The sequence below is a fragment of the Dromiciops gliroides genome, chromosome 2 (genome assembly GCF_019393635.1).
Source record: "Dromiciops gliroides isolate mDroGli1 chromosome 2, mDroGli1.pri, whole genome shotgun sequence".
Taxonomy (NCBI): Eukaryota; Metazoa; Chordata; class Mammalia; order Microbiotheria; family Microbiotheriidae; genus Dromiciops; species Dromiciops gliroides.
Window position 1 is genome coordinate 289,140,951 of NC_057862.1, and position 19,345 is coordinate 289,160,295.

Below are 19,345 nucleotides of genomic sequence, written 5' to 3' on the forward strand. Positions count from 1 at the left end.
ATCCCTGGCTCCTTCTAAGTCCTGGAGGTGTCTATGCAGGCAGAGCCAGCTTTGGGGCGACATCGAGGTGAAGGGTGAGTGGGCAACACAGAACACCACCAGTCAGAGGGCACCAGGCCATATTTTAATTACCAGCACCAGAGGTGATCTCTCTCCACAGGTCTGTTTCCTTGCTGCATAAAACATGAACCAGCTGTGGGGAGTGATTGCTGACTGGCCTGTCAAGGCAGTCTGGGGAGGCTGAGGGAGGCCCGCCCTCCCCTCCTCGCTCTAGCATCCGTCTGGAATCCAAGGGCAAATTTCTCTACCAGCATTTTATCTCCCTGGCTTGAGGGGAGCGAGGAACACTTGACTGTTTGTAAACTAATAACTTTCCAAGACACAAGGAATATCAAATGTCTCCAAGATCTTTCATTTCCTCAATCAATCCCCCAGCCTAGCAAGTACCCCCTCCTTCTACCCGCACACCCCTCCGACACCCCCCCCAGCCAATATCCTTTCAATAATGGCTAACCTTACTCGGTCACTGCACGATACATGATTTATTAGTTGTCAGGCTAAAGCGCACCCAGTCTGGGACAAGCATTCCAAGCAATGTCTGTCTGTTTCCATATGCCATGTCCCTGTGTCTATTATAGTAGCATATTGAAAGCAGAACTGGGTCCTGCTTTTAGCTTTGAGGGACAAGCAGAGGGGGCTTCTGGGAAATGGCTTGAGTGACCTGAATGAAGTAACATATACCCCTCACTGATGGGCCCAGTACCCATCCAGAGCTCAGACAAAGGGCCAGGGAGAAAGGAAAATTATTTAAACTCCTGATTAATCAGGAGCTGTGCCAGTGGGTTGAAGGGGGGGCGGGGGGGGCAGGAGGGCAGGAGGTATTGTTTGTTTTGTTTTGTTTGTATCAGAGGGAAGACAAACCCCTTGGGTTCAGTTTCCTCCTCTGTCAAAGGAATGGGTTATGCTAGATGGTCCCTTCCAACCAACCAATCAAGTATTATTAAGTGCCTACTATGTGCCAGCTTAGAATTCTCTTAGTCAATATTCTCTTTAATCGAAAGACTGAAGGAAATGAATGATATTGATAAAACAGTATGAGAAGTGAGGGTAATAGGGCTAGAAAAGACTTGGGGTGGGAGATATGTGGAGAAAAAGGAAGAGGGAAAGAAGAATTGGACACATGGAAGAGGGAAAAAAGTAGATTTTGATGGGGGGGGAATAATTCATAATTTGATAATGCTTGAAACTATTCCTATAAAGTAGGGAGTTCATGTATAACCCCCATTTTACAAACAAGGTAATCTAGGACAAGAGAGATAAAGAGACTTGAGAAAAGCCCCACAGCTCATAGGGCCAGCCTTTGAAGCTATCGTCTTATAGCAAATTCATTAGGTGAGCCCCAGAGGTCCAAAGCTAGAGAGGACCCCACCCCCGACCCCTCCAAAAAACCAAAACCCTACCTTTCCCCCTTCCTTTGGATGAACAATGAGCAGAGGAAGACAGTGGATGAAGACAGGATTTGGAGGAAGTAAATTGGGGAGCCCTTGTATTTGGAAGTGGAAGTAGTTTGGGGAACTTACAGTGGGAAATTTGTGGGACAAATAGTTAATGATTAAAAAGTCATGTTTAAATTCTTACTTATTTAAACAAAACTTCCTTCTGCAAAGGTTTCAAGTGAAGGAAGTGGGGAGATTAGTGATTTGGATTGAAAAGTCCTGGGTTTGAATGCCAGCTCTACAATTTATTACCGTTATAACCCAGAACAAGTCAGTTTCTTTCACCGTGACTCAGTTTCTTCATCTGTAGAATTAGGATGTGATGGGTCCTGAGGTCTCTTCTGGCTCTAAAGCCTATGAAGGCATATAAGAGTTAAGTAAATCACTTTCCCACCATAAGTCTCTGACAAGGACCATTCTATGAAACCTAAGGATTGTTTTGTCCTAAGGGAGGGACAAGCAATTGGATTTTCATGTGCTGGTAAATGTTTAACAATTGGTTCTCAGGTGGGGGAGGTCTGGGATGTACCTACAACATGCATTTAAGTTTACTTCATACCATGAACATTTACCCCATCATTTTCTTTAGTCTAGACAATCAACAAAATAAGTTAAGCTTTAATTTGTATGATTTGCCGATTTCCAGGTGTAAATGCTCACACTGAAAATTTTAAAATAGGCTCTCGAGCTGGTATGAGGTGGCTCATGCACATCCCTGGGTGGGAATCACTGCCCTTGCCCACCCCTCCCCACACCCCAAGCTAAATCTCTTCCTCCCTAGATAGCTGAAATGCTTGAGGTTCCCTGACTTCATTGACTTTCCATAGCCCTGCCCCGGTGCTACCTTTGTCAAAAGCCCGAGGACCTTGTTCTAAATAAAAAACCTGCTGACCTATAATGCAGTGTCTAAAAGTCAGAGCAGCCAACTATTTTGCTTTGAGTTGGCAGCTCTGGTGTCATTTCTTGGTAGCAATTAAAAGGTCACTTCTTTGGGGACTCCCCCAGCCCCTAGCAAGCACCATCCATTGATGCTGAACTATCTGCTTTCCCCTTCCAGCCCTCCCCCATAGCTCTCCCATACATACTCATGAGCCATCTATCCCCATGGGGAGGATGTCACAGAAGAATAGCAGCTCCACTTTCTATAATGCTTTTGCAGTTTACTCAGCATTTTCTTCCCAAGAACCCTATAAGGCAGGTAGTGTGAGGATTATCATTTCTATTTTACAAATAGCCTCTGGTCCATTGCTGAAAATTCACATGTACATGGACAGAACTGAGGGCTTCTTGGGACTAGGGTTGGGGGGATGAGGGTCAAGTGAGCCAATTATTCAATCACCCTCACCCCACTTAGTCCTGGTACTAAAATGAGAGCACATCTTAATTGGATTAATCACTCTGAGGTGTGAATTGAGTATAAACAAGACTTGGACACCTCTATTGAACCAATCAATCATTCCTAGGCTTTAGATTAGGTGCAGAAGGTCTTTGGTCAGTTTAGATATCTTTGAAAGCCACTGGATGAAGTAGAGTGACAAATGTGAGGGGTACGTTTTGATGGACTGGGGAAATTTAGTCATACTCTTTGAGTCATTTATATAACATCAAGCTCATTTCGATCCTGGACATTTGAGCTAATGATGATCCTGGTGGAAGCCTTCTGGTTAAATCTTTGGGAAATAATCTCTTTGGGGAGGGAGGAGGTGGAAGAGGTAGAAGAGGTGTTCAGGAGATTAGATCTTGCCTAGCATCAGTCTAGTTGTCCTTCCCAATTCTCCTTGGCTGGAGGAGAACTTCATGAATTTTGGAGGACTAGCTGGAAGATTTGGATATTTCCATCAGCATCCTAGCAATGCCCCCAGAACAGCAGAGGCAGTAATGTCTACTTTGGGAGCCAAAGAAAGTCTAAATATAATTAGGACCAAAAAAAACCCCCAAACTGCATGATGCTCAAGGGAAATTTCATGAAGGAGGGAAAAGGACTTCCAGCATCTAGGAGCTGAGCTCCTCATATCTCTCTAAGCTTGAGCCCACTTTTCTCTGGACTCTGAAGATACTTTTGGGATAGTATGTGGCAGTCTTTGGGTGGGGAGGGGGAATGTTTTGTACCAACCATACTAGCATAGTAAATCTATGTTTTATAAAGCTAATTAAGTCTGACTTTGTTATTACTGATAATCAATGAAGGGAGCCACCTATGGGGGCTCATGAACTATAGTTCATATAGCATTGAAATGACACCCTAGGGGCAGCTAGGTGGCACAGTGGATAGAGCACCGGCCCTGGAGTCAGGAGTACCTGAGTTCAAATCCGGCCTCAGACACTTAACACTGACTAGCTGTGTGACCCTGGGCAAGTCACTTAACCCCAATTGCCTCACTTAAAAAAAAAAGACACCCTAGACCCCTCAGGGATACCCTTAGACTTACCACCCTCTGAAGATCTGATCTGCCAGTACAAATAGAGGTGTGGTATAGTAACTTGAGAACATCAATAATCAAAGACTCTGGCTTATGGTCATAGATAGAATCATGGATCTATAGCACAGATAGGACCTCAAAGGTCATCTAGTACAACTCCCTAATTTTAAAGATGAGGAAACTGAGACCCATAGAGGTTAAATAACTGGCCCAAGGTCATGAAAGTAGTAAGTGGCAGAGCTTGGATACATCATGGTGCCAAAGAAAGAGCTTGAGTTCAAATCCCATCTCAGACACATACTAACAGGAGTTAGTTAACATAAACATAGTTATACAAAACAGAAAAGGATTCAACTCAGACCAGAAGCAAAGAATAAATCCACAACATCAACAGGGAAGTCCCTGAGATACTACTGCAACATGAATAGAGTTGGATCTTCTTGGATGAACTCAACATTGGTGTACCCTCTCAGCCATAGCTTCTCAGCACCAGAAGCCTCCAGCTTCTGCATTCTACATGTCATCCCCTACTTCTTTGTACCACCTGGCCAGGTTAGTCATGGAACTCCCACAGATCCCAGCAGCCAATGCCTCCCCAGTGCTGCCTTCGCTTATACTCACTCCCCTGAATGTCTCTCTCAGCCACATGCCTTTCTCTCTTGTTAGTCTGTCCCTCTTCTCCACTCTCTGCCCTGGGATGTCAGGCATGAGTATTCAGCAAAATGGAGCATTTTCACATTAAAATTATCTTGCAACTCTTGTATAGATGGGCTACAATCAGCACTCTTAAATTCTTCTGGCATCAATCTTCTTTGTGTAAGGAGAACTCTTCCCCTCTTCTTGATGTATTTAGATGATGATGTTGAGGCTCAGACAGAAAAAGAACCCCTGAGATCCCCCAAGAGTTCAACAGTAGAGTCAGAGGACCTGTGTTCAAGTCCCATTTCAGCTACTCACTCCCTGTGTGGTGCTCATTAACTCACTTCCGCTCTTCCTCTGTAAAATGAGGAGCTTCTGAGGACCTTTACAAGATCTGATTCTATGGATCTGAGAAGCCCATGAGTCAGGCCAGAGCTCACTCCTCTACACAGGTTGTTGCCTCTTTCACCCCCATTTTCCCTTTTTCCTCAGGGGCAAACTCTCTCCATAAGCACAGGCAGAGTGGATTGTACCAGACCTGACCCAATGAACAGCATCATGAAGCCCCAGATGTAAGGTGGATACTCAACTTAGTTCCCCTACTCACAGCTTTGAAATTCTATCACAGGGGGCAGCTAGGTGGGGAAGTGGATAGAGCACTGGCCCTGAATTCAGGAGGACCTGAGTTCAAATCCAGCCTCAAACACTTAACACTTACTAGCTGTGTGACCCTGGGCAAGTCACTTAACCCCAATTGCCTCACCCCCAAAAAAAATTGAAAAGAAAAAGAAATTCTATCACAGCACAGTGTCTGACATAATAAGTGATAGGGATATGCTTGTTGACTGACTAACAAAATCCCATGAAATATTAACAAAACATAGGGTCTATCACTCTGAGGGACCAAGGAGAAACTTCCCTCTGGGAAGCTGACCTACCAGTGCAAATAGAGATGGAGTCCAATAGAGGCAGATAGGTGGTACAGTGGACAGAGTGTCAAGAGTGCAAGGAAGACCTGAGTTCAAATCTGGTCTCAGACACTTACTGTGACCTTGAGCTAGTTACAACTCCTGTTTGCCTTACTTTCTTCACCTGTAAAATGGGGATAATAATAGCACCTACTTCCCAGGATTTTTTTAAGATAATATTTTTAAAGCACTTGGGACAATGCCTGTCCCGTAGCACTATATAATAAATATTAGCTGTTATTATAGGAGCTACAAAGCACATCTTAAATCAATAATCGCAGTAACTGGTTTAAGTTTATAGGTTCATAGAATCACAGGTCTGGAGCAGGAAGGAACCACAGGGGTCCCTACAACTCTCTCATTTTAGAAATGAGGAAACTGAGGCATAGGTGTCAAATGATTTGCCCAAAGGTTGACACTTCTACACAGAAAAGAAATTAAAATTAATTTACGCTTTTAGTGTATATGAAAAACCTATCCAAAAATTACATAAATGCTTTTGGAATACAGAGGCATCATTTCACCAAACAATAGGAAAGTCTGATAAAAGGTACAAGTCATTGGATTTCTCTAATGTAACTGAAAGTGACTTATCTTCTGATGGAGCCAATGAAATTACTTAGATCAAGGGTCTCCTATAGGAAACATCTTCAGCCAACAATAGGGTGGCAAAGAAACCTTCAATGAATGGCTAAATCATACAAATGTCCTGGTGGTAAGGGAGGAGTTTATGAGGGTCATTCAAGACCAAGTCAGTGCCACCAGAAATTTATATGAACTATAGAGACAATACAACACGTCATTTCAGGCTATAAAAATTTAGTAGCTCCTGAGTAAATACCTGGCAAAATATAGCCAAGTGACAAGAATGATACTTCAGAACCTCAGTATCTTTCATGGATGAATAGACAATAAATCCTTAGACTACAAATACAGACCACAGTAATAGCATATTAATAATAGCGAGTGATCACAGTTGATGCTCACAACAAGCCTGCAGATGAGGAAACTGAGGCTGAGAGACTAAGTGACTTTGCACATATCTAGCGTGTGCCTGAGGTGAGATTCAAACTCGGGTCTTCTCGACTTCGAGCCCAGCACTCTATCTACTTCAATGCGTTGCTGCCCCTGTATCATTTAGAGAACTAAGCCAATGAATTGTAATGGTATTATTACATCCCAAATTGTTGCTCTTGACCACCCAGACATGACACCTATTTATAAAATCTTAAGAACATATTCAATTGATATTACTATTCCCAAGACTCCCAATCTCCAAGTTACATGGAACAAAAATATACAGACCTGGTCAAGGAAATAAAAATACTGTGGATATAATATGAAATGTACAACAATTACAATGATATAGTAACAATATCTAGCATATACGTATAGGTGAATATCTATCTATCCATCTATCCCCCTTCTTCTGTGGCCTTCTCCCTTTGAAACCTCCCTTTACCAGGCCAGTCCTCTTCTCCCACAAGTGAGTTCCCCCTTCAGTCTCTATTTTGGGGAGGAGACCAAATTGGCTGACTTTTATTTCCCTTCTGTCTATGCTTCTGATTTTCCAGATGTTGCCACCATGCCCCAGCTACAGGTTTGCACTAAAACTTCCCTTGGAACCTGTGGCCTCCTCAGCCCAGAGTGTCCCTCTTCCATGCCGGCCACTTCTTCATTTGGGAAGTTTCTTCCAGTTCTCCATTTTGGGAAGGAGCCAAAGCAAGTCAACCTTCCTTTTCACTGCCCCTCACTGTTTCCAGTACCCCTTTGTGTATTACCTTCACCCACTGAAATGTAAGCAACTTGAAGACAGGGACAGTCTTTTCTTTATGCTTGTTGTATTTTGCCTGGCACATATTGATCCTTGATAAAAGCTTGTAGCCTTGCTTTACTTGTATGATTTGATTTGATTTTCACAACAAACCTGTGAGGAAGTTACTATGATTATCACCATTGCCCGGGGTCAGGCAGCTAGATTTGACCTCAAGTCATTCCAAACCATCTTCTACCCTCTCACTTCTTCACATAGCTGAGGATTACCTTCTGCCTCTTCAAACTTGTTTCTTCTTTGTGTCTTTGGTTTTTTTGTTTGTTTGTTTGTGGGGCAATGAGGCTTAAGTGACTTGCCCAGGGTCACATAGCAAATAAATGTCAAGTGTCTGAGGCCAGATTTGAACTCAGGTCCTCCTGAATCCAGGGCTGGTGCTTTATCCACTATGCCATCTAGCTGCCCTGTGTCTTTGTTTTTAACTTGATTTTGGCTCCTGTCTCTGTTATTTACTACTTGTGGGACTTGAGCCAAGTTTCTTCTCCTTTCTGTGTATGTGTCTTCTCAATTAAATGAAGAGGTTGGACTAGATTATTTCTAAAATACCTTCAAGCTTCAAATACCATAACACCAGGTTGAACAAGTTGATGGGGGAGGAAGGGCTAACCTGGGAAGTAGAGGCATTACGTATAAAACTGGTGAAAATTTCCCCAGTAGCCCTTGTTTGGCCCAGGTGGATATTCAACTGATTCCTTCTGGGGGGAAATGCCTTAAAGTTATAAAGGACTAACACTATTCCCTAACTCAACTGTTTGCCTGCACCATTGGATCTGAGATGAAAACACTTTGGTATTCATTGAAGCAGTATATGTAGCAATTTATTCTGCGCACGCTGCTTAACATTATTTACTGCTGCTCCTCGTAAGGTTTATTTGAAATCAGTGGAAGAATTCATCCTATCTGCCACTTACTCTGCTATTATCAGCTATTGCCAAAGTGCCGAAGCAAGAGTCATAAACACCTGTAATTTATGAGACGAGAAGAACGTGGGGAAGGACTGAGAGAAAATTAAACCTTTTCACTGGGTTATTATTGACTGATGCGGCAGATACGCACATGGTCCCACTCCAGGTGACTTATGGTTATGAGCATTTATTAAGGACCAACCCAGCACTGGGCACCAGCCTCAGCTGTACACAGAGTGGGACCTGGGACAGCTCCCCTGGGAGGCTGGCTGGGTTTTCATCAGCTAGAGAGGATGTATAGTCAATCAGCAGTGCTCTGCCTGAGTGTTTTGTCCAATATCCCCCAAATTCATTATCTTTCCTTGATATCATGTACCCTTTATTAATAGTTTGTCTGGCTGGAAATCCCACCACCGACATTACAAAATCAATGTGGTCTTTTGGACCAGAAACTATAATCCAAGTCAAAAGACCAGGTTTCTTGCCCTGTTTCTGTAGTTCTGCATACTCACTGAGTGGTATTTAGTAAGATTGTCTCCATCTGCTCGTGGGGGATGGGGAATTTTTCCTTGGGAACTATATCCTCCACCCGCCCTCAAGCCTATGTCAAAGCAGAAAATGATGTTATTCCAGCAAAGTCCCCGATAGGATAGGGCCATATTCAGTATCCCTGCTGGGAGGCTCAGAGGTAAACTCTTGCAAGGGAAATGGGACATGTTTTGCCTAACTATACTTCTTTGATGGAAGAAAGGTTTATGGGGAGGGGGGAGGGGGGAGGAGGGTAACATTACACAGTGTTAGTGATATAAAGAAAGGAGAAAAAAGCTTCAATATAATTTTTTTAAAGATTTGAGCAGACTTCCAGAGGAGAGAAAGGAGAAAATAGACATAGAATCAGGAAGCTACCCCACAGCTGTATCTAACTCCTGCTGCTAATAACAGAAGCTTTGCCTTTTCTGTGCTAGAAAGCAATGACTGCAGATAGCCTCCCAGCTTTGGTCTCTGTCTTGAGAAGGTGCATTTGTAAGAATTCGGTGCTTCATAGATCCAGGGTTGAAATACAAGGCTTTTTAGACCCCGAAGCTTCTGGGTTCAATCATTTTGGCAAGTTCCTAATCCCCTCCCCCACCCCCCAACCCTACTCCATTCTTATCCTCCCCTCTGTTGCTGTACTATTAACATAGCCATGTGTGAGAGTGTAAAGAGAGTGGAATTTCAAACATGGTTTTCCTTTTTTTACTAACTTACAGTGCCAGGTTAATAAGCCGGCACATGAAATGAATTGAGAAGACTCACAACCTGTATTGGAAATTTGGGAGGCTGCTATTTCGGAAATGATTGTGAATGTTGGAGGAACTGTGAGAAAACAGACATGGTAGTGGTGGAACTATGAACTGGTCCAACCATTTCACAAAATAATTTGGAACTATAAAAGAAGGTCACTACACCGTTACGTGGTCTTTGACCAATCCTGCTTCTATGAATGAGTCCCAAAACATGTACCAAAATTTGCAGCGATGGTTTTTATAGTAGAAAAAAATTTCTTAGTTTTTTTCTCCATCAAGTGGGGAATGGCTAGACAAATTGGGAAATATTAATATAATAGAATATTACTGTGCTGTAAGAAATGACAAATATGAAGAAAACTGGGAAACTTGGAAAAACTTGTATGAATTGATGTACAATGAAGCAAACAGAAGCAAGAAGATCATCTAAGTAATGATCACTATATGAAGGAAAATAATACAGAAAGCTACAGTGTCCAACTGACCTTATAGGACTATCAGTAAAACATACCTACCTCCCTCCGCAGGAAGATCATGTAATGAAATATACAGCACCAGGCATGGCCAATGTGTCACTTTATTTTGCTTAACTATAACATTTTGATAGAAGGAAGACTTATATTGAAATTTATTTGGGGGAGGTTATTGTGAAATGTTAAAGATAGAAAGAAAAGCTTCAGTACATTTTTAAATGGAAACAAGAATATAAGGACTAAATGTGGGAAAGAAGTTAAAATTTTGAGGTTGAATTTATCTTAGATGTGAAGGGTGAATTTTAGGGTAAGGAAAGGACATATATGTCAGAAAGAGGGAAGAAATATCAAATGTATTCTTTGTAATAAAATATTTAAGTTCTATTGATATGTTAAATATAGTTGGATTTTTTTCTTCATTTTTTAATAGAAAGAAGTGGGTGGCAAGACTTGGAGCTATGACTCATATTTCTTGTTATACACCTTGGAATGTTTCCAGTAAGGTTTTTTTTAGTATTGTATGATTTCATATGATAATCTAATATAGACTTTGCTCTCCCCCAAGACCTACCATAGGGTTATACAGTAGGAACTGAATTCAATATCAGTCAAATTAAATGAAGAACGGGCAGCTAGGTAGCACAGTGGATAAAGCACCGGCCCTGGATTCAGGAGTACCTGAGTTCAAATCCGGCCTCAGACACTTGACACTTACTAGCTGTGTGACCTGGGCAAGTCACTTAACCCCCATGGCCCTGCAAAAACAAAACAAAACAAAACAAAAACAAATTAAATGAAGAAAAGAGGAAGGACATTCTATCTCAACTTCAAAAACCCCATTAGGGTGATAGTATCATTATGTCATTAATTTAGAACTGGAAATGACCTTTATGCTTTCATGTCACTAAATCCAACCTTCCCATTTGCAGATGAGGGAAACTAAGATTCATAGAGAGGAAATCACTTACCCAAGATCACACAGATAGTAACGGGAAGAGCTGGAATTAAACCTAAGTCCTCTGACTCCAAATTTGGCACTCTTTTTTTCTACCATGAACCCAATTTTCCCCTCTCCCAAAGGAAGGTATGAGGAACAACCCCAGAGATGACACTAAAGATCTTTCCAGAGCAAGCAGCCTTTATTTCTCAGATCATTTCATTGGAAAGTTCTTGGGAGCCACTGAAGAAAAATTCAGAAAATTTCAGACCAAATCTCTATATTTTGATAGAAAACAGGCGGTAAAAGATGGGGTGCCACAACTGGGAGGCAATGGGGTATACCCCATATATATTTATACTATATTTATATATATATACTATATTTATATTTATACTATAGGATAAATTGACTAGTTTTCTGAAGTCCTAGGTTTAAATTCCAGCTTTAACACTCACTGTGTGACCTCCAGAGTTGGGAACTTGCGCAGAGTCTGAGAGGAGAAATCCAAGGATGTCTTCCTGAAATCCAATCTTCTGTTGTGGTGGTTGGAAGAGAGCTAGATCTTAGAGGCTGAAGCAGGGATGCTGCTGAAATTCCAGGGAAATGGAACAAATTAGTTTTCCTACTACTCCCAGGATAAGGATTCAGGTTCTCCCTGAGAGATCAAGAAACTGGAGGCAGAAGAATATGGCCAAGGAGGGGAGCCACAACAAAAAAAACCCACATCCCACAAGGCATAGAATCAAGATATCACAAGAAGACACTGGAGGTCCTGTGGTACCAGAGATGTAAATTTTCTTCATCATCTGAGTTGCTTGTAAGTGTGACTTTCCATTTGTGAATTCTATAGGCAATAGAAGCTCCATAGATATATGTATTTGTGGGAGAGTATACCCCAGGTTTATAGGGAGCTGTTTTCTTGCTCTATTTTTACTATACAATTTCACCAAATGCCTTAGTTTTGAACTCATTGTATTATATATTTTTTAAAGTTTTGAGTTCCAAATTCTCTCTCTCTCTCCCTCTCTCCCTCTTGCCCCCTCCTCTCTCCCACATTCCCCGAAATGGTAAGAAATCAGAGATAGGTTATACATGTGCAATCATCTAAAACATTTCCATATTAGTTATCTCATACAAGAAGACTCAAATAAAATAAAAAGAATGAAAGTGAAAATAGCATGCTTCAGAATGTATTCAGATGATATCAATTCTTTCTCTGGAGGCAGATAGTATGCTTCATCATTACTTTTTTCAGGGTGATGGGGGTTAAGTGACTTGTCCAGGATCACACAGCTAATAAGTATCAAGTGTCTGAGGCCAGATTTGAACTCAGGTCCTCCTGAATCCAGAGCCGGTGCTTTATCCGCTCTGCCACCTAACTGCCCCCCATCATTACTTCTTTGAGATTGTCTTGGGTCATTGCATTGCTGAGAATAGCTGTCATTCACAATTCTTCATGATATAATACTGATGTTACTGTGTACAACATTCTCCTGATTCTGTTCACTTCACTTTGCATTAGTTCATGTCTTTCCAAGTTGTTGTGAAATCATCCAGCTTGTCATTTCTTATAGCATAATAATATTCCATTACAATCATATACCACAGCTTGTTTAGTCATTTCCCAATTGATGGGCAGCCTTTTGATTTCCAATTCTTAGCCACCACCAAAAAAAAGCTGCTATAATTATTTTTGAACAAATAGATCTTTTCCCCTTTTTTACTGCCTCTGGGATATAGACCCAGCAGTGGTATTGCTGGATCAAAGAGAAATCACAGTTTTATAGCCCTTGGGTTAAGTTTCAAAATGTTTTCTAAAATGTTTGGATTAGTTCACAACTCCACCAATAGCACATTAGTGTCCCAGTATTCCCATATCTCCTCCAATGTCCATCATTTTTCCCTTTTTGTCATATTAACCAATCTGATAGATGTGAGGTGGTACCTCAGAGTTGTTTTAATTTGCATTTCTCTAATCAATAGTGATTTAGGAGCTCATTGTATTAATACTCTAGCTGACTATTAAGGGTTAAGCATATCAGCATTCATGAGCATGAATTTTAGGAGGCCAGGCCCACAGAATACTTTGAACCTGGGGTAGTTCTCTACTGAGGGACACAGCCTGTGAGTTTAAGTAAGATAAGAGAGAAGCATCCAAAGGAATTCTAAAAATATATGACTAATGAGTTTGTAATTTATGCTATAGACCCTAGCTCCTTAAACTCTGAATTGCAACCCCATATGAGGACATGTAACTGAATGTGGTGGCGGCAAAAAAAAATTGGCAATAGTAAAAGGTTATATATACCTATATACACAGGATAAAGTCAAAATTTCTTGGGCAAAAAGGGGTCATGAGTGGAAAAAGTTTAAGAAGCCCTACTCTAGACAATAGGGAAGCACTTAGAGGTTTTTCAAAGAGAAGTGACATGACCAGCTCTGAAAGTTTCTGTTATGTGTTCCAAATCCCCTCCTATAGTGTTTGTTTTAAAGCCTCTTCCAGATCTGACATGCTCTATATTAAGGCTATTTCCAGGGCTGATTATGCTAGATTCTATCTTTTCAAGCTTCCATATCCCATATCCCAAGATCTCTCCCAACTCTAATATGCTATGGTTTTCATATATTTTAATATGTCAACCCCAAAGCACCCATTGCCTTCCTTTCTTTGTGCATTCCTAGTGACCTAAAATAGTAATGTTGATTGAGCACAGGTTCCAAGGACCCTGCATCATCCAGGTGTGGTGCTTATGTAGTGGCATAGCATTGATTAACTATAGGATCTCAGGATGGCCAGGACATCCTAATGGTCCAACTTCTGTGCAATCCTCACTGACTCCTCTGATTTCTAAAGGTTACTCTCCAAATCCCCCAGGGGTCCCCGGGAGCATAACATCAAAATAACACAAACTCAGAATTAGAATATACCTCATAGACATTCAATCTAATCTGTGTCTGAGCAGGAATGTATTCCCTACATGGGCTTCCTCAGATTTTTCTTAAATACTTTTAGCAACAGAAAGCTCACTATCTTTGGAAGCAGCTCATTCTACTTTTGAGTAAGCCTTATTCACTTATCTATTCACTCACCAAACATTTGATAAGCACCTACTATGTGCAAGGTAAGATACTAGTTGCTGAGAAAATAAAGACAAACACCAAACAAACAGATGCTGCCCTTAACAGGCTTGTATTCCACTGGATGGAAACAATGTACACACAGAGAAATAAATGCAAAATGCATACAAAGTAATTTCAGAAGAAGGAGGTACTAAGGGGGGCAGGTTAAGAAAGGCTTTGCGTGGGAAGGAGATGGCACTTGAACTTTGAAGGAAACCAGGGATTCTTTTAGGTAGAGGTGAGGAAGAAATGCATTTCAAGCTTTGGGGATAGTTTCTGCAAAGGCTGGAGGCAGGAGATGAAATATATGTGTGTATACATATATATGTATACATATATATACACATACACACATATATGCATATGTATATGCATATGCAGAACAGTAAGTCAGCCAGTTTGGCTGGAATGTCGAGTATGTTAGAGGAATTAATGTGAAATCAGTCTGGAAAGATATTCAGAGCCAGATTGTGAAAGGCTTTAAATGCCAAACAGAGGAGCTTATATTTTATCCCATAGCTTAGGGAGTCACTGAAGTTTCTTGGGAGGAAAAAAGGAGAAGACAGGTGAGGCAAGGTCAGATCTAGAACTTATCAATGTTGATCTCACAGCTGTGTAGAACATGGATTGGAGAGGGGAGAGACTGGAGACAAGGAGGTCAGTTAGAAAACTGTTAAAAGAGTCCAGGTGAGAGGTGATGAGAGCCTGAATTGGGATGGTGGCCTTGTGACTGGAGAGCAGGAGACAGATGTAAGAGGTGTTGTAGAGACAGAGTCAACAAACCTTAGCAACTGTTGAAGACAGATGTGAGGTCAAGGGGAAGGTCAAGCATGACTCTAAGGTTGCAAACCTGGATAACTGTAAGGATGGTTGTGACCCCCACAGAAATGGAACAATTAGAAAGCTGGGCAGTTTTAGGGACAAAATAATGAGTTTTGGTTTATAGTGAATTTGGGAAGCCTTTGGGACATCCAGTTGAAAGTTTCTAAAAAGTAGTTGGTGATGCAAGATTGGAAATCAGCATTAAAATATGAGCAGCTAGGGGGTACAATGGAAAGAGTGCTGGAAGTAGGAAGATCTGAGTTCAAATCCAGCCTCAAACACTTACTAGCTGTGTGACCTAGAGCAAATCACTTAATGCCTCAGCCTCAGTTGCCTCATTTGTGGTACTGTTATTGTTGATGTGTTTGTTGTTGTTGTTGTTGTTGTTGTTCAGTCATTTCAGTTCCTGACACTTCATGACCCCTTTGGGGATTTGTAAAATGGGGATAATAATGTAAAGAATAAGAGTAGTAAACTAAGCCCCACATGTGTGTGAGACTTCGCATATGACAAGGGTGCTGTCCTTGTATGTGTCCTGAAGGGATGCAGAATAGCCATCTCTAGCCTCTTCCCCTTCTCCAAGGGAGACTTTCATTCCTGCCAGGAGGAGAAGGTTCCATCTAACTTCTCATCATTTGTCATTATAGGTCGGGGGAGAGGACTCCAAGGCCTGACCTCTTTCTCACCGAATACCAGTCCCATAACGAACACACAAAGCAAACACAAAGAAACTCATTTATCTAAATCATAACAAAACAGAAAAGAGAGAAGCTATACACAGGAGAATGTGTACCAGACAATACAGAGTGGGAAGAAGATAATAGAGAGACACACACAAAGAGAGAGAGAGACACAGATAGAGAGGCAAGACAGAGAGAAAGAGACAGAGAGAGACAGAGACAGAGATGGAGAGATAGACAGAGACACAAAGAGACAGACAGACACACACACACAGAGAAAGACACAGACAGACAGAAAAAGAAAGACACAGAGAGAGACAGAGACACAGAGAGACAGGGGCAGAGATAGAGAAACAGAGATGGAGAGACAGAAAGACAGACAGAGACAGACAAACAGAGACAGAGAGAGAAAGAGAGAGAGAGGGAGAGAGAGGGGGGTCAGACACAGAGAGGTAGAGACAGAGACAGAGAGAGGCAGAAAGACAGACAGACAACTGAATCCTACTCAAAGGGAGACTTCCTACAGTCTCTAGTGTAGCAAGCTGGTAATATAGGCATGATAGAGACTTTGATCTCCTCTTGTGTCTTCTCATTGTCTTTTCTTCCAGCAACCTGAAGTAGTATTGGTTTCTTCCACCTTCTCTCTTGACACTGGAAGCCAATTTGACCCTTCAAGAAAATTTAAAGCTTGACCAAAAAGGGGACTCAGATTGGAAGCTCCTGTCTTTTGACAATTCCACCTCATTCCTTTTGCAAAGCAAGACCAATAATGAGAGAATCCCATACACATGAGTTTTGGGAAAAGGTTATCATAATAATTTACCACAGGGTTGTTGTGAGATTCAAATGAGATAACATATGAAGGCTAGTTATTATTATTATAATCATGGCTATATAGCTTTGCGAGGTCATCTGCATAGAGATCCACATGAACCTATGGAAATGGATTAAATCAATGTAGTGGATATAGGGACAGAAGAGAATGTGAAAGACCTTTTTCCTCTTGAGTCTAAATCTGCAACTTCTACACTTTACTCCTAATTCTGTTTTCCATGAATTCATGAGCTAATTCTCAGCTAGGTCTTTGAATAGTACTCAGGTATATATGGGATCCCACAACATGCCCACACAGGCAGATGCTTAGGGGTCACAAAGCCCCATTTACCTTGAAAAGTTACTCTCATTCCCAACCAGAGCCCCTAGACACAAAGCCAACCTTTGTAAAGCGGTCCAGTGTTTGTCTGTGAAGATGGCATCCACTTAGAAGATACATGCCTAGGGGGCAGCTAGGTAGTGCAGTGGATAAAGCTCTGGCCCTGGATTCAGGAGGACCCAAATTCAAATCCAGCCTCAGACACTTGACACTTACTAGCTGTGTGACCCTGGGCAAGTCACTTAACCATCATTGCCCCGCAAAAAAAAAAAAAAAGATACATGCCTGACAACAGCCCAACTCCAACAGTACAGAGATATGATAGCTCACAGTTTCCAAAGTACTTCCCTCACAACAGTTCTGGGACTATAATTATTCACATGGTTTGTCCTGGACTTAGAGTCAGAAAACTCAACAACTAATTAATTTTTATTAGTAACTCCAGCAAGTTATTTCCCCTCTCAAAGCCTCAGTATCCTCATCTGTAAAACAAGGGTATTTAACTTGACTTCTCCACTGCTCAGTGAATTTCAGTGGCTCCCTATTGCCTCCAGGTCAAATATTTACTCCACCGGTTGGCATTTAAATCACTTTTTGACCTGGCCCCAAAGTACCTTTTTCCAGGATTATTCTGCATCACTCCCCTCATGCACTGTATAACCCAGCCTACTTAGCGACTTGGATGTTCACATACAATACTCCATCCACCAACTATGTACCTTGCCCCACTTCTGCTTTTGTTTGGTTTTTTGCAGGCAATGGGGATTAAGTGACTTGCCCACGGTCACATAGCTAGTAAGTGTCAAGTGTCTGAGGCTGGATTTGAACTCAGGTACTCCTGAATCCAGGGCTGGTGCTTTAACCACTGCACCATCTAGCTGCTCCCCCTTCTACTTTTGAAGAGTCCTAGTTTCCTTCAAAGTCCAGCTCAAGTGCTATTTCTAACCTCAGGTCATTCTTGACTCCCCCAGCTGCTAGTAGTCTTCTCTCCCAAATTGCCTTGCATTTATTTTGTATACATAACTTGCCTCTGCCTATAGACAGTAAGCTACAGGAGGGTATGGAATATTTCACATGTGTATTTCTATCTTCAGCACCTAGCATCCTGCCTGGTGCATGGTAGATATTTAAGAAATGCTTATCAACTGATGGATGGGCAGATGAATGGATTCATCTGAAGTTCTTTCTGACTCTAACATTCTATGGTGCTACATTATAGAAAAGAAAAGCAAGGAGCAAGTGAGGAGATGTGGGTTCAAGTCTTACTTGTTATCTTTCCACAGAATCCGACAGAGGAAAAGTCCTGAGATGCTCCTATCCAAGGAGAGGAGCCTGGGGAAAACAGAGCCCACCACATTTTGTGGTTCCTCTTCTGATTCCGTCAGCATCTTTTATGGATGGCGGCGGCGGAGGGGGGGGAGGTTGGGGGAGAGGCATTTGCCTTTGCCTCCCACATGACTTGGCTATAGCTGGTGTCATTTTGGAGGAACAGACCTCCCCGAACAGCTTGGAATTATAATAGACAGAAGGTGTAGGAAAGCATATATAAATAACTGCGGGGCCCCAGGGAGAGCTCTGCTCTGGCTGGGGGAGAAATATATTCAAAGAAGGCCATTCGGGCAGTAATAACCCCAGCTATTTTAAGACTTTATCATTCCAGAGAGTCTGGATGACCAACTATGCTGCCTCCCTTCTCCTCCAAGTCAGTGGAGGTAGGAGGATTTGGGGGAGGGGGGAGATGGCAGGTTTTTCACTTCCCTTCCCTATTCAAGCGTGCTCCAAATGACTGCCATTCTAGAAACAAATCAGAAATGATTTTGATAGGAGAAATAGGTTCCAAGGCTTGGAAAAAGAGAGCTCCACCAAGCAATGAGAAAATCAAAAAAACTTAGGGATGGTGAGAATTGATCAAAAAGCATTTATTAAAATTCTACTATGCATTAGACTCTTTGCTAAGCACTGGAGATGCAAAGGCAAAAGCGTCTGCCTCAAGGAGCTTAAAATTGAACAAGTGAGGCAACATCCTCATATAGAGGTATGTAGATAATATATACAAAATGAATCCATGTTAGTTTTAGGAAAGATACTAACAGCTAGAGAGATCAGAAGAGGTTTCATCTAAAAGGTGATACTTGAGCTGAATCTTGAAGGAAATAAGGGGTTCAGAGAGGAGAGGAGAGGGAAGGGGAGGGGAAGGGACTGGAGGGGAGGAGAAGAGGAAGTGCATTCCAGGCATTGAACACAACCAGAGAGAAATAACAGAACTGAGAGATGGAGCATCTTGGGTAGGGAACCTCAAAGGAGCCAGTACAAATAGATTACAGATTGTAAAGAGAGGCATAATATGCAAGATAACTGGAAAGGCAGTAAGGGGATAAATTGTGAAGAAATTTATGTGCCAAAATGTTATTGGCATATATTTTATGCTATTCTGTATTATTCTATATTGGTTACGTTTTATTCTAGAGGTAACGGGGAGCTGCTGCAGTTTATTAAGCAAATCAAATCTGAGCTTTTGGAAAATCACTTTGTCAGCCGAATGAAGAATGGTTTGGAATGGAGAGAGGCTTGAGATAAAGTAGGAGGTTATTTGGTGGGGGAGCAGTTCAGGT